Raw genomic sequence first — 27,120 nt, forward strand, 5'->3', positions numbered from 1 at the left:
TGAGCCATGTGGCATCCTCCATATGGAGTGAGGGATGAGCTGTGGAAGAGGTTCAGGGACAACAGTGGCAAATGACATGGAAGATGGGACTGTCTTGTCATGCAGCTTTTTTTGTGTCTTCCAGTCCTATTTATGCTCGATCCAAGTTTTCTACTTCTAGAATCCATCTCTTAAAGTTCTGCTAGCCCTGCCTTAAGATACGTGGTTCTACAGGTGCAGTGCCTTGGTGTCCCATAGCAGGCACATAATCTCCATGAGGCTTCAGTAATATATCAGGAGTTGTTTCTCAAAGGGCATACGAATTACTGCTACAGATGGCAAAGCTTTAATCCCATAGCCTATGTTGGGATTCTACCACTGGCACTTGACATAACCTCCACACAGCATCTTTTCCCACCACTGCCACCACTAATATCACGGTGTCTGCTGTCCTACATGACCCAACAACAGGGCTTGGTGGACTGCAACCAATACCTCCTACTGAGATTTTTCCTGCTCTACGTCTCACTCAAAGCTGGCAGCCTTTTACATTGCCCAACATACGGGTCAGAGCAGTATTCCTGAATGAGAAATACGTTGTCAAATCTAGAACCTGAAGAAGCTTACCAAGTGTTGTGCTTCTCTTTTCATGGTGGGAGTTGCAGCATGTAATAATGTATCTTTACTATGAAAGAGACAACCTGAACTGCCCACACCACAGAATCCCTGAAGACTTTATTAGTGTGGCAGCCTCCTACCTCTTCAAAGGGTTTATCTCCTATCCTCCATTTTGTGTGTGTTTCACCAATGCCACCGGCATGCTGAGAAGTTATTGCTCATCTGGCCTAATTAGCATAGTATCATAAAGGAGTGGTATTCTGTTGGAAATCTAGAGAGTTGAGATCTCTTTGTGCTGTATTATGACAGAATACAAAACTAAATATATATTGTTGCCTATTCCATGCACATGCAAACAATTTCTGATCCTCTTTTTCTAATTGGAATAGAAAGAAAGACATTTGCCGTTCACATGACCTCATCCATGTTACTGAGGTTGGTTAACCCACTCTAGCAAAGATACTATATCTGGCACAGCAACTGCAGTTGAGGCTACCAATTAATTGAATTTGCAATAATCTACTCTCATTTCCCAGGATCTCTGTGTTCTGCAAGAGCAAGTCACTGCATTAAGACAACTTAAGTGGGGATATGATAGCAACCACCACCCTTATATCTTTTAGGTTCCTAAAGGTACTAATAATTTCCACTATTCCCCCTGCGATACAACTTGTATTTTATTTACTACCTTGATTTGGGTGGGGGATACGAACAGTTTCAGAAACATCCACTTGGCTCTCCCCACTTCTATAGCCTGTGTCCCACTCACTAAAGGTTCAGTGTTGGGATTGCATGTATTCCAAACATGAGAACTTCAATCACATACTTGGAACCAGGGAAAATGACCACTGTGTGGGTCCTCAGACCTAGTGGACTTACTGCAAGCCAGATCTCTGCCAGAAGTCTGTTTATTACCTGGTTCTTATACGCTCCCACTTTAGAACAGGAGGGCCCCATGGTAAGGCTTCAGTTCTCCAGGTATCAATGTCCACTCAGACCCAGTGTCAAACAGTCCTAAAATGTTTTGAGTGTTCCCCTTTCCCTTGTACAAAGTCACCCAAGTAAACAGTTGTAGGTACTTTTAAAGACGGACTGGGGGAATCCTCATCATATATACTTGCATTGTGTAGCTGGGTCTTTCTTCCTAGGGACCTGGCCATTTCTTTAGTCAGTGGGTCCTGGGTCTGAAAACTAACTCAGATCTGGAAAGTGGGCAAAAGACTACAACATCTTATTGGCATGACTGCCTTATTGGAGTGAGTTCCTTCAATAATTAGGGCTTCTAATTATTTACCCTAATTTCTCGTGATGGTATAAACCAAAGTATCCTTGTTGGCTGCCCATCTATTTAGTCCCTAGGGTTATGAGTTTCTATTAACCATCTCCATGACTCTCTGTGGGTCAGGCCCCATTGGCTGCCACTCTGGCTCTGCTGCTCATTATGATAATTGCATCCACCTGCTTTTCAGCAGTTATGTGGCATCTCCTGTTCTCTGTTGTTTCAGGGTCTTTTCATTTCCATTGGATTATTTGTGCCTCAGTACCATCAGTGATGGAGTCCACATTACTAGCCAAGTGACAAATGATAAAGCTTCAAAATTTATCTTATCAACTTCATTTTTGGACTATTCTGATACCAAATGTCAGATTGGGTTTTTAAAGACTCTAAAATGGAGTTGGACTTGCAAGATATTTATTAAGTTTCAACAGCTCTGGAAGCCAGGAGGAGGAAGCAATCAAACAGAGAGACAAGTTGAATTATGAAGCAGGCATGACAGAGCCTCAGCCCAACCCTCAGAGAACTCCAGAGCCATATGACCCTTTGGAGTTGTCCCCTAGTGAGCCAAAATTTTCAGATCTTTATATGTCCTCCATGGTCAGTCATTGGATGTGGATAGCTAAGGAAGGTTGGGCTTTTGAACAAGGCATCACTCTGCAACTGAGGTCATCTTTGAAAAAGAAGTAACAAGTCAGCCCTGAAAGAAACCTGAGTGGTGCATCTCCATATCCATCACAGCCAGATTTGGGATTCAAAAAAAGGAAATAAAAACATGATTTTGTATCCAAGAGAATCCAGAGTAGGAGTTAAGAGAGAAATGGAAAGTCTTGAGCTCGGGTTTTAAAAAGGAACATGTGTATTTACCAGGACAGGAATTTTCCTTCCTGAAAATCAGATCACACATGGAATACCAAGTTCAATTATGGCTACTGCAGTTTAAAAGGAATATCCACTTACTGAAATGTGTTCAGAGGAGAATGATCAAAACAGTAAAGGAGCTAAAAAACACAACAAAGGGCTAGTTAAAAGAATGAATGTTTACACAGAATACAAGTTTTCTTTAGACGGCTAAAGGGGCTTGAAATTATTCCCTGTGGAATCAAGAGACAAAAGTCTAGGAAAACAGAAGTTAGAAGTCTAGGAAGACAGAATATAGGGAAGATAATTTTAATAATTAAAACCAAATGAAAAAGTACCATAGATATAAATTAGCCAGATGAAGGGGAAAAGAGGCATTTTGGATCAAAGCAGCCATCACAGGCGACCGTGAAAAGTTCAGATTGGCCAAATATAAGACCAATAGAAAGTGGCCGGAAGGGAAAATGACTATGAAGTCAATGTCAGATCAAGTTCCTTGTGTCTCATGCTTAGGACTTTGGCTATTATGCAGTGAAGTAGTGCCTGGCTTGGCACTTCAAAAGGTGAATCTGACAGCAAGGAAGATAATGGATTAGGGAGAGGCATGAGATAGAAAGCAGGTAAACCAATTAAGAGTAGCTATGATCAATAGAATTCATGTCTGTCTTTCTGCTCATTGTATTTGCAGTACCTGGCATTGAACCTTCATATAAAAGACCCTCAATAAATATCAAATAGATGAATGTTCAAGGAAAGTACCAATGGTTGTCTGAACTAAGCAAATGGCTACGGGAATACAGAGGGGTTAACATTCAAAAGATCTGTAGAAGGTGGAATGGAAATTAAAGGAGAGGAAGAAGTCAAGGATAATAGATTTGTTGATTTGTTCCTAGTGGCATACCTGCTGTGGACCTGAAATACTGAAGGAAAAGTGGTTGGTGGGCAGGTGAAGGGAAGGAAAAAAAGATTGCTAAAGGTCTCATTTATCATCTATGATTAGGCTCTATCTGTTGTTGAAATTTCTCAACAAAGTCTCTACTAATGTGCTTTCTCATCGATGTTTTCTATGCACAAGTTCCCCGTGATTACCAGCACCCTGTCAGTATAGAACAGCCTGTTTCTTTGCTTTTCTCTGGTAAAGCAAAGCAGCAAGCCAATTACTGAGATCATTCAGATGAAAATTTTACTTTTGCCTGAATTAGCCAGAGAATTGAAGCATAAATGGACCTTTTCACTTGACTGATTGAGATAATTGCCTCACTTTTCTAGGGGAGACCTATAGCTGGGAGGCTGTATTTGGTCACCAAAACATGTTTGTAATATACATTATTGACTTTCTTGAAACAACTCTGGTTGGCTAGGTGCCACACTCAAACACTTGCCCTCATCTTTTTAGGTATTTGAAACAATACAGAGAAATACCATGCCTCGGAAACTCAGTGTTGAATTATTTCATTCTTGGGCAGCCTTTAAACACATCAGCTCAGGCCTCCAGAAGAGGTAAAGTGGCATCTAGGGGAGTCTGGGAGAAGGCGGCAGGGCAGGAGCTTGGTTCAGTGGATAAAATGCAAGAAGTGAGAATTAGCTCCAGGTGCATGGGAACAAATGGCTTTTCCTGAAAGAATTGGGTAGGTAGACTTGAAAGAAACATGTAATTTACATTTACTATTGGGAGGGGTGAGAGGGGTTAATAAAGAGAGCTGAGTAGGGGCAGACAATTAAAGCAGCAGCGGGGCTCAGATCAGAGCCTTTTGGCCTGGATCTTGGGTAATAGAAGCTTTTTCTAACAGCATGAGACATGGGAAAAGAAGGCTTCTAAAGAAACAGCACAGCATCTGAGCTTTTCTGCAGCTTTTGCTATCTGGTGGCCTGCTATGACAGCCTGGGCGTGTACAGACAATGTGTCGTCAGTACTGACCTACAAAATTCACTGAAAAGCAAGATGTGTATTAGAAAAACTCGTACAAACTTCAAGTCTATGAGGAAAGGTTGTCATGTAAATGTGTCTGTAATTACTTTGTGATGGCTCCCCTTACTGGCCAACGGGCAGAACGTCCTAGATCCTGAAGAGAAGTAGGAGGAGGTAACGCTGAGGCAACCTGGTTAATTTCTAAGTTTCCTGTATTAAAATATATATATATATATGTGTGTGTGTGTGTGTGTGTGTTGCTAAAATAAATTTTATTATAAACTTATTTTATTAAAATAAGTTTTATTTTCTGAGTATCAAATAAAAATAGAAATCCCAGCCATGACATTTATAAAATCCACCAGTATTATTTTTAAATTTTTTATATTTATTTATCTTCAGTGGGTATTTAGAGTCTGCGTATGGTTTTGTGACTATAAAAAAATGACTGCTTTAATTTTTCAATTTTTAAACTTTTATATTACATATAATTTCAAAAGCAATTTGAGGTGATGGATGAGACATACCCACACATCAGGATTGATATATCCAAACAAGCTGCATTTTGGGGAGAGATTATATGCTTACAATAAGGAGGTTTTCATCGTTTAAAGCAACCTTGATTTTTTTTGCATTGTTTCATTGTTTGGAATATTGCTTTAACTGTGGCAAATAGATATACATTAAAAGTATATTCAACATCTTGTAATATCCATAGATCATTCAGAATCAACTATGTTGAACTAGTTGAACTAGAAAAGTTAAAATGTTGTATCCAAAATAATAAAAATGATGCACCTATCTTCTAAACTTTTCCCCAGGATTCCCAAACAATAATCTTAAAAATGTCAAATAATGTTCCCACAGGCTATGTATGTTGCTGTTTATTTAAATATAAGTACTGGGATATTTTATTTTAAAGATGTTTTGTTTGTTAATATCTCTTTATAGGTGTTATAAATATTTTTATGTATATAAAAATTGGTCTAAGAGGACCAATTGAATTGCTAGTATCAGACCAATTTTTTGCTTTAATATAAACCCAGACTGACATATCTTGTTTACAAACAAATAATATTGGCATGAAAAAAGTCACACCATTACACAGATTTTTTATTTAAGCTGATCCTGCAATAGATAGGATACTCTTGAAATTAGCACTTTACATTAAAATAATTAATTTTCTTCAGATTTTAAAAATTCTTTCTGTACTTTTTTTCATATATGCACAGTATTAGAAGATTCTAAATTTGTTGCTGTAGTAACAAAAACCCCTCCAAACCTCAATGGCTTAAAACATGGTTTCACTCCATGTCTGTCTTCAGTGGGTGAGGTATGCCATCATCCTTTTTCAGGTGCTAAGACTGATGGAGCCTCCACCATCTGCAACATTGCAGGCAGGGGGAGGAAATCAGCTTCTTGTGCCCTGCTTCTTAAAGGTTTCTAACTGGAAATAACACATGTCACTTCCGCTCACATTGCACTGGCCAAAATAAGTTACATGGACAGAAATAGAACTGCATTTTACTTCCTTTTGTCTTAATTGATCCCATCAAAGATGCTTTAATCTTTCAGAGAAAAAAAAAGAAATTTGGGTCATGCTGTCCTACAATGTGTTTGGAAGGAGAACAGAAACATCGCTGAACAGCACCAATAACTCCCACATTCACCCTAACTGAGGAACTTTATCTTAATGCCGGGAAAGGGGACAGTGCTTTCACAGCTGAGAATCCAAAATAGTGACAGGATGTAGGGAAACTTATATTTTGATTTCTTTTTTAACAGAAAGAGGCCTAACATTATATTTGCTGGTTAGGTTTAATGTCTGAACTTCTTTTCAAGTCTTACTTTTTACTAAAATAAATTGTGCTTAAATTGAGCTCTCTGGGGATTCCACAGGGATTGATCGATTTGCCTGGTTAGGGCTTTTCAGGATGGATGTCAGGAGTGGGGCAATGGCATGAGAACAGCTGTTTTCAGGGCTCTGGCCTCAATCTTGAGCGTTGCCATAGTGACAGCTGCCCGCAGGAACCCACCGGGAGCCCAGTAGGAGAACTGGCTGCCAGAGCTTTGTATCAGTGTGCCATCCCCAGCCTTTCAGAAACAAGCATAATGAACTCTTTAGCCAGGGTGTTTCTGCCAACTAACCTAAGGGACAGTTTATTCTTGCTTGAATTGTCAACTGCCAGATGTCAGTTCAGGCAAATCAACTCTATTCCCTCTTTCCTCCTGTACCCTTTCTCTCAGCTTATTTTCATATCAAATTCCACTTTTCCCCATTTTATAGCTACATAATTAACAGCTATTAATAGAGCAAATTCATTTCATAAATTTAGATATAACAAAAAAATCCAAAGATACAAAGTCCTCTAACACAGCACTGCCCAATAGAATTTTCTGTGATGATGTAAATGTTTCATATATATGCTGTTCAATACAGTAGCCACTGGTCACCAAGTGGCAACTCAGCATTTGAAATGTGGCCAGTGCAACTGAGTAACCAAATTATTTAACTGATTTAATCTGAGTTCATTTTAATTTTAAATAGCTACACGTGGCTAGGACTAATGTATTGAGCAACACGGTTCTAGAATCGTATTCAAATCCAGGGAGTGGTACCAGCTACAGCTGGCCAAGGAGGAGCCACAGTTAGCAGCATTCTCTCATTCAAAGTAGCATGTTTATTATCTGCTCTAGAGCATATTATTATTATTGCTGTATAAGGTGTGCCTTGGCCTGCCCTAACTGGCTGTTGTAAATTTAATTATGTAGCTAAAGAGGAGGAAACGGAGGTATGATTATCTGGGCCGTTACAGGCAATAATCCTCTAGAAGCAAGATTGAAAGGGGAAAGGTGTTACTATTTCTGAATAATATATCAGCCACCTTACAGTGATTCTACAAAAGAACTGGATTCTAACTGGAAGTCATCAATTCTAGTCCCAAATTTTATGCTAGCAAATTGTATTACTTAGGAAGGACACTCAGCGGGAGGCTTGTGTGTGTGTGTGTGTGTGTGTGTGTGTGTGTGTGTGTGTGTGTGTGGCTTTATTTATTTATTTTTGCCTAAATTCCTCCTCTGTATAAAAGGGAGCATAATAATATTTTCTGTGTGCTTATTAATATGACAGGGGCTTTATGTAAGTCTCATTTATTCCTTTTAAGAAATCCATAAATTAGGGATTTGTATGCAGAGTATATAGATGAGGAAACTGAAGCTTAGCAGAGTTAAGTGCCTAAGATTTCCCAGCTAATAATTGGAAGAATCAAAATTCATTCAAACTCAAGTCTGTCTGTCTCCAAAACCCAATTTCTTTCTACTAAATCCCATTAGAATGTTTCTAAAATCCCTTCTAACTCTTAATCATCACTAAGTGAGTGCCATGTAATAAATATATTGAATGAGTTTTGCGTACAACCCAAAATAGGATTCTTAACTGTATTCCATTTTTTAAAACATGGTAACAACTGTAACTACTAGTTATTTCCTAACCTGGAACCACTTAGGATTTCCTAATCAGTGGCTTTCTCCCCTGGCTTTGCATTAGAATTATTTGGAGAGTTTTTAAAAAATACCGATACGAGGTATTCTTCTCAAATAACTTAAATCACAATCTGCACAATGGGGCCTAGAGACAGTTTTTTTCTTGGTTGTTTTTGGTTTGTTTGTTTTTGAGGAGTTTTTTGTTTTGTTTTGTTTTGTTTGAGACAGGGTCTCACTCCATCACCCAGGTTGGAGTGCAGTGGATGATCATAGCTCACTGCAGCCTCGGCCTGCTGGGCTCAAGCAATCCTCCCATGTCAGCCTCCCGAGTAGCTAGGACTACAGGCATGCACCACCATGCTCAGATAATTTTAAAATTTGCTAGCGATGGCTTCTCACTCTGCTGCTAAGGCTGGTCTCAAACTTCTGGCCTCCAGAAATCCTCCCACCTTGGCCTCCCGAAGTCCTGGAATTACAAATGTGAGCCACCATATCCAGCCAGGATAGTTTGTTTTTAAGTCTCTCATATGATCTCAAAGTGCAGGTTGTGCTGAGAACCATTTCCCTAATGTAAGGTGTAGAAATCTACTTTTCCATTGAGCCACCTGCTAGGACTTCAGGACCCTGCCTCCAGGAGGAAGCCCCCTGATAGCTTGGTTGATTTTATCTTATGAGTTTATGTTAGGGGAAACTGCCAAATTGAAATAAGAAAGCCATCTCCCGCAAGCAAGCCTCTCCTCCTAAAGACTAACCATAATGCAAGAGAAATTTTCCATTTCTCTCAGGAATCAGAATCCTTTGCCACATGCACAACTGGAAGGAAAGTAGTACAAATAGGAGGATCCTTACCTGATGGGAGAAGGGAGATCTTGCCATTCAGGAGTTTGCTTTGAATCTCTTTCCATGTGCATAGATGCTGTCACAGTACATGTGACAGGCTGCAACAGGGTTTGAGAGGGTCCCTTGCTGGAAGGCAATGTCATAGGAAAACAGGTTTTATGAAGCAGTGATTCCCCCAAGGAGCAAAGGAGTTGAATAAATAGAATAGTTCCTAGACTAGAAGAGCAGGCTTGCCTACACTCTCACACCCAAACCAACTACCTTCTGGTGTTCTTTTTTTGACCCAAATTCTATGCAGAATCTTCTCTTATCGAAATAAATAAATAAATAAATGACTGCAAACAAAAAAACTCAATAGCTCCTAATATTACTTAACTTTTGCATGATTTTAACGTGTCAATGCTTATCTTAAAGCACTGTTTTACTAATTTCATTCCTATACTTATCCTAAAAGATCTTTAGTGACCTGCCTTTTCTCACAGCAGGACACTTCAAACTTGGGGGAGCTTATTTAAAATGCCTTTTTCTGGACTCCATTCCTGGAGGTCTAGAATGGGATGCATTCATAATATATATGTTAAATGTTCCAGGAAATCAATAGGTGATTGGGATAGGCTAAATAATGGTCCCCCAAAAATGTCCTCATTGCTGTCCCCAGAACCTGTGAACATGTTACCTTCAACGACAAAAGGGACTTTGCAGATGTGATGAAGGATCTTGAGAAGGAAGGTTATTTTGGTTATGCAGGTGGTCACAATGTTATCATAAGGACCCTTATGAGAGGGAAGCAAGAGGATCAAAATCAGAAAAAGATGTGATGATAAAGCCAGAGGTAAGACTGATGCACTTTGAAGATGGAGGAGAGAGCCATTAGTCAAAGGATGCAGGCAACATCTAGAAGATAGAAAAGGCAAGGAGACAAATTCTCAGATGGTTTCTAACACCCTCAAAAAGAATGCTGCTCTGCAACATCTTGATTTTAGACTTCTGACCACCAGAACTATAAAATAATACATTTGTGTTGTTTTAAGTCACTAAGTTGGTGGTAATTTGTTACAGTAATAATTGGAAACTTGTATAGTTATACACGAAAAGAGTATTACCCCAAATAAAACACTTTCTATAGAAATCAACTTCAATATCTCTTATAATTCTAAAGGATCCTGGAGCACTAGGAGCGAAGTAAATTGTTCAACTTCACTCAGGGACTTAGGGAAAATCCAGGACAAAAGTGGAATTATCTTAGTTTGGCTCTATCTCTTTATCCTGGCTTTCAAGGTATCTTCCCCTAGTCTAGGCCAACCTTTCCCACATTATCCCATTATTTCTATATCCTTACTTCTATAAGCAAGCAAAATAGTGGATATATTTTCCCCCTGAATAAGCCCCATTATTTCTGTTTCACTACTTTGATACATAGACTTCCCTCTTCCTGAAGTCCTTCCATTCTCGAATGTTAGGTTTCACTAAAGGTCGGGTCCTGCCTCTTCCTTAGCTATCCAGCATTAGGTGAGTACTGACCTTGGAGCTCTTATGGTGTCAGCATGGTTGCTCTTTAAAGATCATGATGAAGAATCCCTAGTCTATTTCTTCCTCAGTGTGATGATCTGGTTGGCTCTGAGGCTTGTGGATTCTTCCTAAAGCAATATTGAAGAAAGAATGAATGACTAAAGACCTTAATCCAAGTCAAGTGCCTAGATTTTCAAGTTCCCTCTCTTTTTGAACTATATTTCACTTATTTCCACAAAGTTTTAAAAATAAATACCCAATGAACTTAAAAAAATTTGTAGAGATGAGTGTCTTGCTTTGTTGCCCAGGCTGGTCTTGAACTCATGGCTGCAATCCTCCCACCTCAGCCTCCCAAAGTGCTGGGATTATAGCCATAAGCCACCACACCAGCTGCAAACAATTTCAATTACATGTTCTGTTAGTATACATAGATATCTTCCTAGTTTAACAGTAAAAATCTTCTCAGTTAATTGACTGATAGATGACAACTCAATATTTACATCTCATTGGGGTAACACAACATTTTAAAACATATTTCTTATTGGCATATACTTCACATAACATAAAATTCACAGTTTTAAAGTGTGGTATTCAGTGGTTTTTAGTATATTCACAGAGTTGTCTGACCATTACCATTATCTAATTCCAAATATTTTAATTACCCCCATAAAGAAACCTGTTAACCATTAGTAGACATTCACCATTCTCCCTCCTTTCTCTAAGCCACTGGCAACTACTAAGCCACTTTCTCACTCTATGGATTTTCCTGTTCTGAACACTTCATGTCAATTAATCATACAATAATCAAGTGGTCTTTTATGGCTGGCTTCTTTCACTTCACATAATGTTTTCAAGGTTCATTAATGTTGTAGTATGTATCAGAATCTCATTTCTTTTTACGGCTGAGTAACATTACATTGAATGGATATACCACATTTGTAATCCCTTCATCATTGACAGACATTTGGGTTGTTTCCACCTTTTAGCTAATATGAATAATGTTATTTGTGCAACAATTTTTGCTTTTTGTTGGTATTTGTGAAAATATGTTTTCAATTCTATAAGGCATATATACCTCTAGGAGTAGAATTGTTAGGTCATAAATCATATGTATAACTTTTTGAGGTACTGCCAGATTGCTTGCCACCTTTTCAGTGGCTGCATCATTTAACATTCCCACAAGTAATGTATAAGGATTGCAATTTCTCCACAACCTTGCCAACAGTTGTTATTTTCCATTTTTATTATAGTTATGCTTGTAGGCATAAAGTAAGATATCTCATTGTGGTTTTTCATTTTCTAATGGATAATGATGCTTACCATCTTTATTGGCCATGTGCATATCTTTTTTGGAAAAAATGGCTATTTAAATCTTTTGCCCATTTTTTAATAGTTTTTTTTTTTTAATTGTAGAGAACATAGCCTTTAAAATTACAATAAGAGTCCAGAAGTTGGGCTATATTTCCCAGGTGTTAGCTAGTATCTTGTCCCCTTTTCATAGATTTATTTGTGTATCTCAGGTTATCAGTGCCACTATAGATCTCCTCCCTCACAGCAATCAAACTTAGGACTTCATCCAGAAATGGGTGGAGAGACCACTCTCCCAGTTCCAAAAATGCTTACCGGGATGGTCAATGACTGCCTCCTTCTTGTTGCTCAGCCCTCTGAGAGTCCTTGGCTGGCTGTGCAGTTTGCTGCACTCAGTTACTTTCTTTCTTTCTCTCTCTCTCTTTCTCTCTCTCTCTCTCTTTGTTTTTGAGACAGAATCTGATTCTGTCACCCAGGCTGGAGTACAGTGGCACAAACATGGCTCACTGTACCTTGGACCTCCCAGGCTCAAGCGACCCTCCCACCTTAGCCTCCCAAATAGCTGGGACTACAGGCGCATCACCACACGTGGCTAATTTTGGTATTTTGGAAGAGATGGAGTTTCACCATGTTGCCCAGGCTGGTCTTGAGCTCCTGAGCTCAAGAGATCCTCTGGCCTGGGCCTCCCAAAGTTCTGGGATTACAGGTGTTGGCCATGGCACCCGGCCCACTCAGTTACTTTCTATTGCATTGCCTGTTACCTTATTTTATAGTTTTCATAATACTCATCATCTGATATTTCTCATTTGTTTGTTTGCTGATTATCTCTTCCTTTTGGGAGCGTGAATTCCATGAGGCCAAGACATTGCCTGTTATGACTGATTGTGTGACTGATGCTGACACAGTGCCTGTCACATGGTAGACTGGGGCTGAGGTTCAGTTCCCAGGGGTCTGGCTCCTCAGGAAGTAGCATGTGTCAAGGGAAGATGTGTGACATGGGGAAGAACTTTCTAGAGGAGTTACCAGGTCCTCCAGTATTAGACTCCTTTATTTTACTATTTAAAAATGTTTTAAAGAAAATCTGGCAAACTGCAAGCATACTCATTTTAATAGTAATTATCAGAAGCAAGTCCAGATTCCAGAAACTAATTTAACTCAATGAATGTGTTAAACTAGTTCAAGATTAATCAGAAACCCTTAGATGTCTTTATTCTTTCTGCAATCCTAAATGAAACATAATAAACACTTTATGCTAAATTTTTGCATAGTTTTAAGCTCATCATCTGCATAGTAGTCTCATTGCTACCTCAGATAGAAAAGATAAGGTCTGAATCTGTATTTCTCCCCAGGAAACTACATTTTAGCAGCACTTACCGAGTAGTCACACCCATCTAAATTCAAATCCTAGCTCTGCCACCCACCTTCAGGAAAAACTTGGCCAAGATGTTTGACTTATCTGAGTCTCTCCCATGTCTCACTGAGGCTTTCCCAAGTGGGGAAAATGGAGCCAGTAATACAGGCCTACAGAGCTGTTTGAAGATTATAAACAAAACATTGCCCACAATAAGGGATCAATAAATGCTAGCTGATTTTTCTCTCTTTAAATTTCTGTTTCAGCTACAACTCTGTTATGGGTAGGTGTGAGGGAAAGAAATTAGGTAAAAAAAAAATCTAAAGAAAAAAACATTGGGGAAAATAAAATAAGAATTCTCATTTAGTTTGTTTCATGAGCGTCCATGTGAAGAGACCACCAAACAGGCTTTGTGTGAGCAATAAAGCTTTTAATCACCTGGGTGCAGGCGGGCTGAGTCCGAAAAGAGAGTCAGCGAAGGGAGATAAGGGTGAGGCCATTTTATAGGATTTGGGGAAGGTAAAGGAAAATTACAGTCAAAGAGGGTTTGTTCTCTGGCGGGCAGGAGTGGGGGTCGCAAGGTGCTCAGTGGGCAGGAGTGGGGGTCGCAAGGTGCTCAGTGGGGGTGCTTTTTGAGCCAGGATGAGCCAGGAAAAGGACTTTCACAAGGTAATGTCATCAGTTAAGGCAAGGACCAGCCATTTACACTTCTTTTGTGGTGGAATGTCATCAGTTAAGGTGGGGCAGGGCATATTCACTTCTTTTGTGATTCTTTAGTTACTTCAGGCCATCTGGGCATATACGTGCAGGTCACAGGGGATGCGATGGCTTGGCTTGGGCTCAGAGGCCTGACATTCCTGCCTTCTTAATAAGAAAAATAAAACAAAATAGTGTTGAAGTGTCGGGGCGGCGAAAATTTTTGGGGGGTGGTATGGAGAGAGAATGGACGATGTTTCTCAGGGCTGCTTCAGCGGGATTAGGGGCGGCGTGGGAACCTAGAGTGGGAGAGATTAAGCTGAAGGGAGGTCTTGTGGTAAGGGGTGATATTGTGGGGATGTTAGAAGAAACATTTGTCGTATAGAATGATTGGTGATGGCCTGGATACGGTTTTGGATGAATTGAGAAACTAAACGGAAGATAAAAGGTCCAAATAAAAGAAGGAGAAAAATGGGTATTAAAGGACTAAGAATTGGGAGGACCCAGGACATCCAATTAGAAAGTGCCCAAGGGGGTTCAGTGTAATTACTTGCTTGGTTGGCAAGTTTTTGGGCTCTATCCTTGAGTTTTTTAATGTTGTCATACACCAGGCCAGATTGATTTAGGTAAAAACAACACTCCTCATTTAAGAATATGCAGAGTCCTCCTTTTTCAGCAGTGAGTAAGTCAAGGCCTCAGCGGTTTTGGAGGACAACTGCAGCTAAAGAGTCAACTTGGGCCTGGAGGACTGATAAAGTTTGTGATATGTCTGTGATGCTAGCAGAGAAGTCATTAGACAGGCTACGGAAGGTCATGACAGACGTTGAAATGCCTGCTATTCCAGTACTGAGAGCAATAGTGGAGGCAGAAAGTCCTAAACCGAACATCAAGGGAATTAGTGGAATAACTCTTTTTTGTCGTGTCGGTGTCATGAGGGGAACAGGGAGCTCTTCGGTCCCATTTGCAAATTGAATTTTGGGGGTAAGGAAGACTAGTGTGCATGTGCCTGTCCAATTGGCAGGTAGACACATGTAGTTAGAGGATCCACAGAGGAAGAAGAGACCTTGTGCGAGGCAAAACTGGAGATGTAAAGTAAAAAGGTGAGAAGGAGTGCTGAAAGGGGTGTCTTGTATCCAGACTCCTAGGGATCCAGCTAGGGCAGCAGCTGTCAGAGGTTGTAATGGGGACTGATGGGGTAACTGCGTAGAGGGGGAGGTTCGATTTTCATGGTGTATGAGAAAACGTCGAGTATCTACGAGCAAACTTTCACTGTTATTTTCGGGGCTGGGTATAAGTAAACAAGAAGAGGGCCTGGGAGGACAGTCTGATGAGCAAGGGGAAGGTAGCCAAGGATGGAGTGAAATACAGGGCAAGTGTCTTCCTAAGCAATAATGACTGCTAATGTTTTTAAGTTTGTCAGTATTGATAGAGGGCTTGTCTGTAATATGGAGCTGGAAGGCTCCAATTGTTTCAGTGATGTTTGTAGTTGGACTTCGGAGATGAAGAGTAAAGGAACATCGAGAAGGTGAAAGGTTACCCAGGGGAATTCCAGTGGGTCTTCGCCGAGAGATACATAAAGGAGCGGCCACAGGAATAGTAGTTTGTGTTGTGAGAGGTCCAAATATGGGGGGAGTAGAGTTAATATAAGGAGAAAGGTGTTTTAAATAAGTGTGAAGGAGGGCGGCAGCTTGCTGATGTGAAATGTCTGGGGAAGTCTTGATGGACCTGTCTAGAAAGTAAATGAGTTCTTCAGGAGGGTAAAGGTGAGGGCTGTTAAAGGAAGTTTGGAGGTGTAGGGAGACGGGAGATGTTGCCCGGTCTGTCTGTAAGGCAGGGACAGCTGTGTAGGCACTGGAAGAAAGGGAAATGCAAAGCCAGCAGTTGTTCGCTAAGGAGGGATTAGAAGCGGCTAGGAGAGAATGGGTAAGGTTGATAGTGTGGTGGAGATAGCTGGGGAGAGGTAGAGGATGACATAAGAATGGGAATGAGAATAAGAGTGAGTATAAAATTAAAGAATAGAACTTCATCAGGGTGGAAGTATTGGAGGGTGCCTTGCCAGCAAAGATCATCTATCCACTCTAAGAGGGAGTTAAGAGTGGCAGTTTGGGGATAGCACCAAGAGATATCAGCTGTGATGGCTTGAAGAAACAGTGTAAACCGGTGGTGTAAACAAGAGTAGGGCATTTATAAGTAGTTGAGAATGGAGAATAGGAGTATGACTGGACAGAAGATAGTAGGGATGACTAGTTTTTTGGGGCTCGGCCTAAGTGGTGGGGTGACTTCGTAAAGCCCTGTTGCAAAAAGTAGGGTAAGGATGAACAGACCTAATAGAATGAAGGGATGTATTAGGCTCATAAGGGTTATTACTGTTCTTCAGAAATACAAGTGAGTTTAAGGGAAGTGGGGGAGAGTACTTGTGACTTCCAGGAGGAAGAGGAGGGATTAGGCTGGCTGTCCGATGGACACAGCTTTATTCTGGAATGGTGAACCCAGTGGGGAGGATCCTGCAGGCAGACAGCAGTCGGGGTACTACAGATGACTAAGTAGGGTCCGGTCCATCGAGGTTGTAGAGTTTGAGGAGTCAGATTCTTAACAAGAACTGATCGTCCAGCTAGGTTGTCTTCATATGGCTGGGGATCTGGAGTAGGCAAGAGAAGATTAGCAGCCTGGTGAATTTCCTGTCTAGCCTGCTGGAGTACTGGAAGATAGTCGCCTAGAGGGCTGGTGTCTGGGATGAGGTTGAGGCCAAGCAAGAAAGTGCGTCCATATAAAAGTTCAAATGGACTGTACCCTGTAGCATCTCGAGGACAGGCTCTAATTCTGAGAAGAGCAAGAGGTAAAAGTACTGCCCAATCCTTTTTAAGTTGGAGGCTGAGCTTGGTGAGGTGTGCCTTTAAAAGACCATTAGTCCGTTCCACCTTTCTTGAAGATTGAGGACCGTAAGGGGTATGAAGGTTCCACTGAATACCAAGAGCCTGAGAAACTGCTTGGGTGATTTGGCTAGTAAAGGCTGGTCCGTTATCAGACTGTATAGAGGTGGGAAGGCCAAACCGAGGAATTATGTCTGACAGAAGGGAAGAAATGACTGCAGTGGACTTCTCAGACCCTGTGGGGAAGGCCTCTACCCATCCAGTGAAAGTGTCTACCCAGACTAAGAGATATTTTAGTTTTCTGACTCGAGGCATGTGAGTAAAGTCAATTTGCCAGTCCTGGGTAGGGGCAAATCCCCGAGCTTGATGTGTAGGGAAGGGAGGAGGCCTGAACAATCCCTGAGGGTAGTAGAATAGCAGATGGAACACTGAGAAATGATCTCCTTGAGGATAGATTTCCATGATGGAAAGGAAATGAGAGGTTCTAAGAGACGGGCTAGCAGCTTGTAACCTACATGGAAGAGGTTATGAAATGACGACAGAATAGAATGGGCCTGTGAGGCTGGAAGAAGATATTTTCCTTGGTCTAAGAACCATTTGCCTTGTGTGGGAAGAGACTGATAGGTGGAAGTTTCAGTGGGGGAGTAGGTGGGAGTGACTGAAGTGAAGGAGAAAAACTGGCCGTGAGGGACAGAAGTTGGAGAGCTAGCTGCTTGTCTAGCCACTTTATCAGCATAAGCATTGCCTAGAGCAATGGGATCTGATGCCTTTTGATGCCCCTTGCGGTGAATGACCCCAGCTTCTTTTGGAAGTAAAGCGGCTTTGAGCAGAGTTTTTATTAAAGAGGCATTAATGATGGAGGACCCTTGTGTAGTGAGGAAACCTCTTTCAGCCCATATGACTGCATGGTGGTGCAGAATATGAAAGGCATATTTAGAATCAGTATAGATATTGACGTGTAGTCCTTTTGCAAGAGTGAGGGCTTGAGTTAAGGCAACTAGTTTGGCTTGCTGAGAGGTAGTGGAGGGAGGCAGAGCAGTAGCCTCAATGATAGATGTGGAAGATACAATAGCATAGCCTGCCTTTGCTGGTGAGTGGCGATTAGGCCTGGTGGAACTGCCATCAATAAACCAAGTGTGATCAGGGTGAGAAACAGGGAAGAAGGAAATGCGGGGAAATGGGGTGAACGTCAGGTGGATCAGAGAGATGCAGTCATGAGGGTCAGGTGTGGTATCCGGAATAATGTGGGAGGCCGGATTGAAGTCCAGGCCAGGAACAATGGTAATTGTGGGAGACTCAACAAAGAGTGAGTATAGCTGAAGGAGCCGGGGAGCAGAAAGTATATGTGTCAGGTGTGAGGAAGAAAATAGATTTTGGAAATTATGAGAGCCGTAGAGAGTGAGTTGAGCATAGTTTGTGATTTTGAGGGCCTCTAAAAGTATTAGGGCAGCAGCAGCGGCTGCACGGAGACATGATGGCCAGCCTAAAACAGTAAGATCACGTTGTTTGGACAAAAAGGCTACAGGACGCGATCCTGGTCCTTGTGTAAGAATTCCGACTGCACAGCCCTGCACTTCGGCTGTGTGTAATGAAACAGGTTGGGATGAGTCAGGGAGAGCTAGAGTGGGGGCAGTTTCTAAAGCTGTCTTCAAGGAACGGAAAGAGGAGTGGGGACAGGATTTAGGATCTATGGGGTCAGCTAGGTTTCCTTTTGTGAGTTTATATAATGGTTTTGTTAGGATGGCAAAACCAGGTATCCAAAGGTGAAAGTATCCAACCATGCCCAGGAAGGAAAGGAGTTGTTGTTTTGTAGAAGGGGTTGGGGTTTGAGAGATTAGTCAGACACGATCGGCAGGGAGAGCACGTGTGTTCTTATGAAGAATTATGCTGAGGTAGGTAATGGATGGAGAAGAAATTTGAGCTTTGGAGGGGGATACCCAATATCCTTTGGAGAATAAATGCTGAAGGAGCAGAAGTGTGTCTTGTTGAGAAGATTCAAAAGAGGGGCTACAAAGAAGAAGGTCATCAATATATTGAATAAGGTGAGAAGCGGAGGGGTGGAAGGAAAGTAGATCATGAGAAAGAGCTTGGCTGAAGTAATGAGGGCTGTCCCTGAAACCTTGTGGCAGCACAGCCCAGGTAAGCTGCTGGGACTGATGGGTGTCAGGGTCAGTCCAGGTGAAAGCAAAGAGAGGCTGGGACGAGGAGTGCAGGGGAATAGTGAAAAAAGCATCTTTAAGATCAAGCACAGAATAGTGAGTTGTGGAGGAAGGTATTGAGGACAAAAGAGTGTACAGGTTGGGCACCACAGGGTGGATAGGCAAAACAATTTGGTTGATAAGACGCAGATCCTGAACTAGTCTGTAAGACTTATCCGGTTTTTGGACAGGTAAAATGGGGGAATTGTAAGGAGAGTTTATAGGTTCTAGAAGCCCATGCTGTAGCAGGTGAGTGATAACAGGCTTTAATCCTTTTAAAGCATGCTGTGGGATGGGATATTGGCGTTGAGCAGGGTAAGGGTGATTAGGTTTTAATGGGATGGTAATGGGCATGTGATCGGTTACCAGGGAAGGAGTAGAGATGTCCCATACTTGTGGGTTAAGGTGGGGGGATATGAGAGGAAGACACGAAGGAGGCTTTGGGTTGGGGAGAAGGGCGGCAATGAGATGTGGCTGTAGTCCAGGAATAGCCAGGGAAGCAGATAATTTAGTTAAAGTGTCTCAACCTAATAAGGGAACTGGGCAGGTGGAGATAACTAAAAAGGAGTGCTTAAAAGAGTATTGTCTAAGTTGGCACCAGAGTTGGGGAGTTTTAAGAGGTTTAGAAGCCTGGTCGTCAATACCCACAACAGTTATGGAGGCAAGGGAAACAGGCCCTTGAAGGTAATGTGGAGTGAGTAGCCTCCGTATTGATTAAGAAGGGGACGGGCTTACCTTCCACTGTGAGAGTTACCCGAAGCTTGCCGTCCGTGATGGTCTAGGGGGCTTCCGAGGTGATCGGGCAGTGTCAGTCTTTAGCCGGTAAGCCAAGAAGGAGTCAGTCAGAGAGCCTTGGGCCAGAGTTCCAGGAGCTCTGGGAGCGGCTGCCAGGTGAGTTGAACAGTCCGATTTTCAGTGGGGTCCCACACAGATGGGACGCGGCTTAGGAGGAATCCTGGGCTGCGGGAGTTCCTTGGCCCAGTGGCCAGATTTCCGGCACGTGTAGCAAGTTCCTGGGGGAGGAGGTTCTGGAGGAACGCCTGGCTGCTACAGTTCAGGCGTTTGGAAGTTCTTGTGTGCTGGAGATGTGGCTGGGGTTTGTCTCAGTCGAGGCAAGGAATTGCAACTTTTTTCTGTTATTGCACACCTTGAAGGTGAGGTTAATTAAGTCCTGTTGTGGGGTTTGAGGGCCAGATTTCAGTTTTTGGAGTTTTATTTAATGTCGGGAGCAGATTGGGTAATAAGACATATATTGAGAATAAGATGGCCTTTTGACCTTTTAGGGGCTAGGGCTGTAAAGTTTCTCAGGGTTGCTGCCAAACGAGCCATGAACTGGGCTGGATTTTTATATTTGATGAAAAAGAGCCTAAACGCTATCTGATTTGGGATAAAGAAAAAGGAGCATTAACCTTGACTATGCCTTTGGCTCCAGCCACCTTTTTAAGAGTAAATTGCTGGGCAGGTGGGGGCGGGCTAGTCACGGAACGAAACTGTAAGCCGGACCAGGTGTGAGGAGGGGAGGTGATAAAAACATTATAGGGTGGAGGAGCGGAGGCTGAGGAAGAATTGGGACCTAGCTCGGCCTGGCAACGAGCAGCCTGGGGAGGAGGGGAAAGGTCAGATTGGTCTGTAGAAAAGGAAGACCGGAAAGACTCAGCAACGCTTGGGGTTGGTACTGAGGGGACAGGCGGGAGGGAAAGAAGGAGGATCTGGGAGGAATCACATTGGGAACAGAGGCTAGGGAGGGAACGAACTGTGAAAAATGCCTGGACATAAGGCACCTCAGACCATTTGCCCATTTTTCGACAAAAATTATTTAGGTCTTGTAGGATGGAGAAATCGAAAGTGCTGTTTTCTGGCCATTTAGAGCCATTGTCGAGTTTGTATTGGGGCCAAGTGGTGTTGCAGAAGAAAATAAGGTGTTTAGGTTTTAGGTCAGGTGTGAGTTGAAGAGGTTTTAAGTTCTTAAGGACACAGGCTAAAGGAGAAGAAGGAGGAATGGAGGGTGGAAGTTTACCCATAGTGAAGGAGGCAAGCCCAGAGAAAAGAGTAGAGACACGGAGAAGGGATGGAGGGTTCTTGCCCTCCAGAAAAGCAGAGAAGGGGTTGGGGCACAGAAATAAGGGATTGGGGCACAGAGATAAGAGGTCAGGGTGCGTAAATAAGGGATTGGGGCACAGAGATAAGAGGTTGGGGTGTGGAAATAAGCGATTGGGGGGTTCTTGCCCCCTAGGAAAGCGGGACTTGCTGCTAAGGGTGAAGGAGAAGGGGTTGAGGGGAACTTGCCCCTGCCCCAGGAAAGCGGGACTTGCCACTAAGGGTGAAGGACCAAGGCAGGCGTCCCTGCGTGGTCTGACACCCTTGAAACGTGAGTGTATAATCAGAGAGGCGTCCCTGCAATGATTAAACACCAAGGGAAGCCTGCCTTCCCAGTCTGTGACCGGCGCCGGAGTTTTGGGTTCACGGATGAAACATGTCTCTTTTTTCTCTACCAGAAAATGAAAGGAATTGAAATTAAGAGAAGGGAGAGATTGAAGTGTGGCGCCAAGATTGAAAGGAGAAAGAGGTTGAGGGATAGTGAGGGAGGTTGGAGAAGACAGTAAAAAGAGGCTGCTTACCGGATTTGAAATTGGTGAGATGTTTCTTGGGCTGGTCGGTCTGAGGACCTGAGGTCGTAGGTGGATCTTTCTCACGGAGCAAAGAGCAGGAGGATAGGGGATTGATCTCCCAAGGGTGGTCCCCCGATCCGAGTCAGGGCACCAAATTTCATGCGTGTCTGTGCGAAGAGACCACCAAACAGGCTCTGTGTGAGCAATAAAGCTTTTAATCACCTGGGTGCAGGCGGGCTGAGTCCGAAAAGAGAGTCAGCGAAGGGAGATAAGGGTGGGGCCATTTTATAGGATTTGGGGAAGGTAAAGGAAAATTACAGTCAAAGAGGGTTTGTTCTCTGGCGGGCAGGAGTGGGGGTCGCAAGGTGCTCAGTGGGCAGGAGTGGGGGTCGCAAGGTGCTCAGTGGGGGTGCTTTTTGAGCCAGGATGAGCCAGGAAAAGGACTTTCACAAGGTAATGTCATCAGTTAAGGCAAGGACCAGCCATTTACACTTCTTTTGTGGTGGAATGTCATCAGTTAAGGTGGGGGAGGGCATATTCACTTCTTTTGTGTTTCTTTAGTTACTTCAGGCCATCTGGGCGTATACCTGCAGGTCACGGGGGATGCGATGGCTTGGCTTGGGCTCAGAGGCCTGACAGTTGGATAACAGTTCACGAAAGTTTTTCACTGCATGATTGACTTAAGGATTCAGCACCATTTGGGATTTCCTCTTGGCTAGAAGTTGGATTTCTATACATTTTCCTTTTTCTGTGGGCAGTGTTCCCCAAACTTAGCTGGATAAAGATGTTATTTGAGAATACAGATTCTGGAATGCACTTCAGATCTCCAGGTCAGAACCTTGGAAACTCGGTCTTCAAGGATCTTTGTGATTGCCCAAATATAGAAAAACAATGCTGTATTTTTTTATTCTTTGCCAGAAATTAGATAATTTTTTATTTCTTTTCTACGAAGACCAAAAAATGAACATGAAAGATAGTTAGAATATATTTGGCTTGACTACAGAGATAGAAATGATGCTAAATCATTTAACAGGAAACTTAGGACCGTAAGAATAAGCTACTAAAGAACATTATGTCAAGCACAAACAAGGTAAGGACTTGCTTGAGATACATTTGGTCAAATGCTGTAGGCATATGAGAGATGAAACTTAAGATTCTCAATTTCCTCTTGTATCAAGATCAACTTTCCTCTTGTATGGCTGTACCTAATTTAGTATGTGCACTACTGAAAGATGTGTTGATTCAAAGTGACATGTGCACAATGCATTTCTTAGTTTGCAGTCTTTGTTTTTAAAATTATCTCTAAAGTAGTTGCTTAGAGCCATATAAATATATTCTAGGAGATGTCATAAGTGGTTGAAATGGTTAATATGCTTTTACATTTTTAGGATATGATTTTAAAAATCTATTTGAAATAACAGCAGAACAGTTCAAATAGTCCTATCTTAAATTCTGGAAGTAGAGGCCGGGCTTGGTGGCTTACCCCCGTAATCCCAGCACGTTGGGAGGCAGAGGTGGGCGGATCACGAAGTCAAGAGATGGAGACCATCCTGGCCAACATGGTGAAACCTCATCTCTACTAAAAATACAAAAATTAGCCGGGCATGGTGGCGGGCGCCTGTAGTCCTAGCTACCTGGGAGGCTGAGGCAGGAGAATGGCGTGAACCCGGGAGGTGGAAGTTGCAGTGAGCCGAGATTGAGCCACTGCACTCCAGCTCAGCAACAGAGCAAGACTCCATCTTAAAAAAAAAAAAATTCTGGGAATAGAAAGTCATGGGGAGAAGGAAGGAAGACTGCGCCAAAAGAAGAAACAAACGGGTCCTACATTTCCTGAGCGTAGAGCAGTCTAAGAAAAATGCTTTTGCACGTTTCATTGTCTTTTTTCCAACTCTCATTGTTTTTTCCGTCCTTCTCCTCTGGACTACAGCACCCTCACAGATATAGTACAAGTAGGCCAGCCACACCCCAACCAAAACTCTCCTCCACTTAACAAATAAATCTTTTATTTCCTCAAAACAGTGCAAAAATCTCAACTAAGTTTAGAAAAAAGGTTGTATCTCATTCATAACTTTCTATCATCTCAATGATATCTATCTTATTTTATGATGGAAGCTATAACTCAAGACACATATACAATTTAGGGAATGCTAGGCAGTATTAAAAAACTAAAGAACAAATCAAGCTATAGATAGGAATGCCAGAGACTCTAATATTATCCCACTTTTTAAAAGAACTTGAGGGGCACTACCTCTTATGGTATTCATGATTGTCTGAAACGTGAAATTGAATATCAAGTCCTAAAAAATTCAAATTCCCTTTCTTCATGCAATCCCAATTCCCCTAAATAGGAAGCACTTAAAAATAATTTGTAACCAAAAAAATCTCAGTAATGCCCAGGTTTCAGTAATATGCCAGGTCAGAGAAAGGTGGATCCATTCCTTTATTTAAATTAAGTTTGTGTCATGATATCTTCATTATATTAAGGGAAAAGTAAGGTTTAAAAATAGAAATTCATGGTTGTTTTGTGTTGTTTTTAGTTGTAGCTGTTGTTTGCTCTCCATGTTTTATTTTTACATACTTTCAAATTTACAGAAAAGTTGTAAGAGTGCTGTTATGGATGGGATGTTTGTATCCCTTCCAAATTCATATGTTGAAATCCTAATCCCCAATGTAATGTATTGGGGAGTAGGGATTTGGGGAGGCAATGAGGTCATCAGGGTGGAGCCCTCATAAGTAGGATTAGTGCAGTTATATATGGGACCCCAGAGAGCTCTCTTGACCTCTTTTGCCAAGTGAGGATACAGTGAGAAGATGGCAGCCTGCGCCGTAGAAGAGGATGCTCGCCACAACCCAACCACGCTGGCACCCTTATCTTAAGCTCCCAGACTCCATAACTGTGAAAAATACATTTCTATTATTCATAAGCCCCCTAATCTATGGTGTGTGTATATGTATTCTTTTAATATACTAGCCCAAGCTGACTAAGTAGTACAGAAAATTTTCAAAAACCCTTCGCTCAAATCCCCCAAATATTACATTTTACCTTGTTTGCTTTATCTTTCAAACATCTTTTTCCCTGTATCATTTGAGCCTATGGTCTGGAAATGATGCCCTTCACCACTAAATCCTCCAAATCACCATGGATCCAAAACCTGCTAGCTGGGTGAGTCTCCAGACCCTCTGAAGGATAAAGGCCCATAACATCTCTCCCTGGGCTTTCAGATCAACATTTGGTTCCAGTTTCTAATAGCTGGAACATCTCCTTAGAAATTTGGAGCAGCTTCTGGACTTCTCTGAAAACAAGAACAGAGTAACTATTGTCCACTCTACCAGAGCCTTTGCTTTCTAATGCTTTTCAACATTTAAAGCCACTCCAGTACTTTAAAAAATACAGCTCTTCTTTTACCTTAGCTGCTGACCTAATTTAGCTGAACACATTTCATTAAATATTTATTAAACATCAGTTCGTGGAAGCACTGTATCAAATGGGTACACAAGGGCAATGCCCACTGGGCAGGTTTCCAGCTCATCAAAAAGCACAGCTCTGAATTAAGAGGGTGGCTGAGGCTCTGAAAGGAATAAGGGCAACAGTGAACTTGACTATTTGAAAAAATGTTCTGTGATAATAGTAGGAAATAAAAAAAAAGATGAGTTAAAGAAGCAGAACCAGGAACATGATAAACACAGCATAAGATCAGCTATATTTCATCTTCCTGTGTAGGTACTGGAATATGATCTTTTCATTTAATTTGCAATTGTTCATTTTCTTGACAACCAAAGGCAGATCCAAGTGTTGTGGAGGCTGAAGATTATACAATTTGGGAGTTTCTCATTAAAAAAAAAATGAGAACACAAAATAAAGTGTAAAAATAAATACTTAAAATGATCATTTTATCTCAACAAATACATTTTGAAATCTGAAAAGTGTCACAAAAGTTAATAAAAATAACAATTTGCCAGACACAGTAGCTCATGCTTATAATCCCATCACTTTGGTAGGCACAGGCAGGAGGATCACTTGAGCCCAGGAGTTCACAACCAGCCTGGTCAACATAGTGAGACCCCATCTCTACAAAAATAAAGCAAAAATTAGCCAGGCATAGTGACATGTGCCTATAGTCCCAGATACTTGGGAGGCTGAGGCAGGAGGATTGCTAGAGCCCAGGAGGCCGAGGCTGCTGTGAGCCATGATTGCACCACTATACTTCAGCTTGGGCAACAGAGCAAGATCCTGTCTCAAAAAATGTAATAGTAATTTTGTTAATTAACTGACATGTCTCTATAATATTTTTTTCTGCATTGTTTAGCTGGATGCTCTCTTCATATAACAAGTACTTTCCACACAGAGAATATAAAAAATAATTCCATCTTACCTCTAGCATAATTGGATACAATTTTTATCAATAATAAATAAATTGACTCCATCATTAGAGCCAATTTAAACAATTCTTTAAATTTCCCCCTATAATTATATCCTTGATCTTCTTGACAGTACAGGCAAAATTTTCCTGTAATTAACAATGAGAGGGTCAAGTCCCCTCTTGGAGGAATTTATCAGAGTCTTTCCAAATGTGGAACCTTTTGTTAGAGTGAGTGTAAAAGAACAAGAGGACCTCAGGACATGGGAGAGAAAGAAGGACAATGAAAATAAACAATAGCCTTAAAAATAGAAGCGGAAAACAGAGCTAGGTGAGAAGATGCTGAAACTATCTTTACTGAACACCGACTCTTAAGGCTTTTGGTAACTTTTTCTCTTCTCCCATCACAAAATAAATATGAATGCCAAAGGGCAGGCACACTTCCACTGTTGAGAGAAACAGATCTAAAAATAAGTAGGAAGCAGACAAGAACGAGCAATGAACATGATGAGAACCATGGTGTCTACTTTTAGGTTAACTATGGAGGCATGTAGGCACAGATGGAGGAAGTTAGTTTATCTTTGCTGCTGCACTTAAAAAATAAAAACCAAAAATATAAATGCCATCAAAACGTTGACTCTTCTCTAACCAAAATTTTTGGTTTTATATTTAAGGCCAAGCCCATTTAGAAGAAAAGCACATTCATTTGGGTTTTGTGGTTTGGAGAAAGGACTGCCAGAGAGGAGGTGAAAGCCACAGTGGAGCATTCCTGGACAATCCATTGCAGGCTTGGGAGATCACCATGCAGGCAGCTCCTGCTCCATAATAGCCAAAATAGCAACATGACCACAAATAATTCAAAGGCTGAAACATTTTGTTCCCACCAGTTCAAACTCTCCTGCTTCTGTCAAATGGCTGGTAATCCTATCTCCTCTACTAAGCCTTTCCTAAATGAAACAGTGGCAACTCCTTTTGAATTCTACTATTTATTACATAAACACACAATTCCCGTGGTTCCCTTATCACTCCATTAAATGCACTTGCCCTCTGATTGAAACACAATGCAAATCCTTTTATGCTACATTTGTTCAATGCTTGTTGCCTTGACTGTATATAGCCTTAATATCCGGTAGGTGCTTCTAACTTATTGTAAGTTCCACATCTAATTCACAAAGTATTTTGCTTAGCAATGCCTCTTATGATGCAAATAAACTAGTATTTATCACGAGTGCTTTAGGATACAGACAAGAAGACT

General features: G+C 41.7%; 1 protein-coding gene across 3 annotated transcripts in view; it reads right to left on the reverse strand.

Moving 5' to 3' along the window:
- Positions 1-27,120, reverse strand: part of GALNT3 (polypeptide N-acetylgalactosaminyltransferase 3) — a 210,528-nt gene that overhangs the window by 115,854 nt on the left and 67,554 nt on the right. For all 3 annotated transcript variants that reach the window (XR_008546807.2, XR_008546808.2, XR_008546806.2), the window contains exons 12-14: positions 10,488-10,603; positions 9,643-9,860; positions 8,976-9,092 (exon numbers count right to left, since the gene is read on the reverse strand). The gene's annotated coding sequence lies outside the window, so the exon portion shown is untranslated. The remainder of the gene's footprint in view (positions 1-8,975; positions 9,093-9,642; positions 9,861-10,487; positions 10,604-27,120) is intronic.

The sequence above is a fragment of the Pan troglodytes genome, chromosome 13 (genome assembly GCF_028858775.2).
Source record: "Pan troglodytes isolate AG18354 chromosome 13, NHGRI_mPanTro3-v2.0_pri, whole genome shotgun sequence".
In the NCBI taxonomy this organism is placed as follows: Eukaryota; Metazoa; Chordata; class Mammalia; order Primates; family Hominidae; genus Pan; species Pan troglodytes.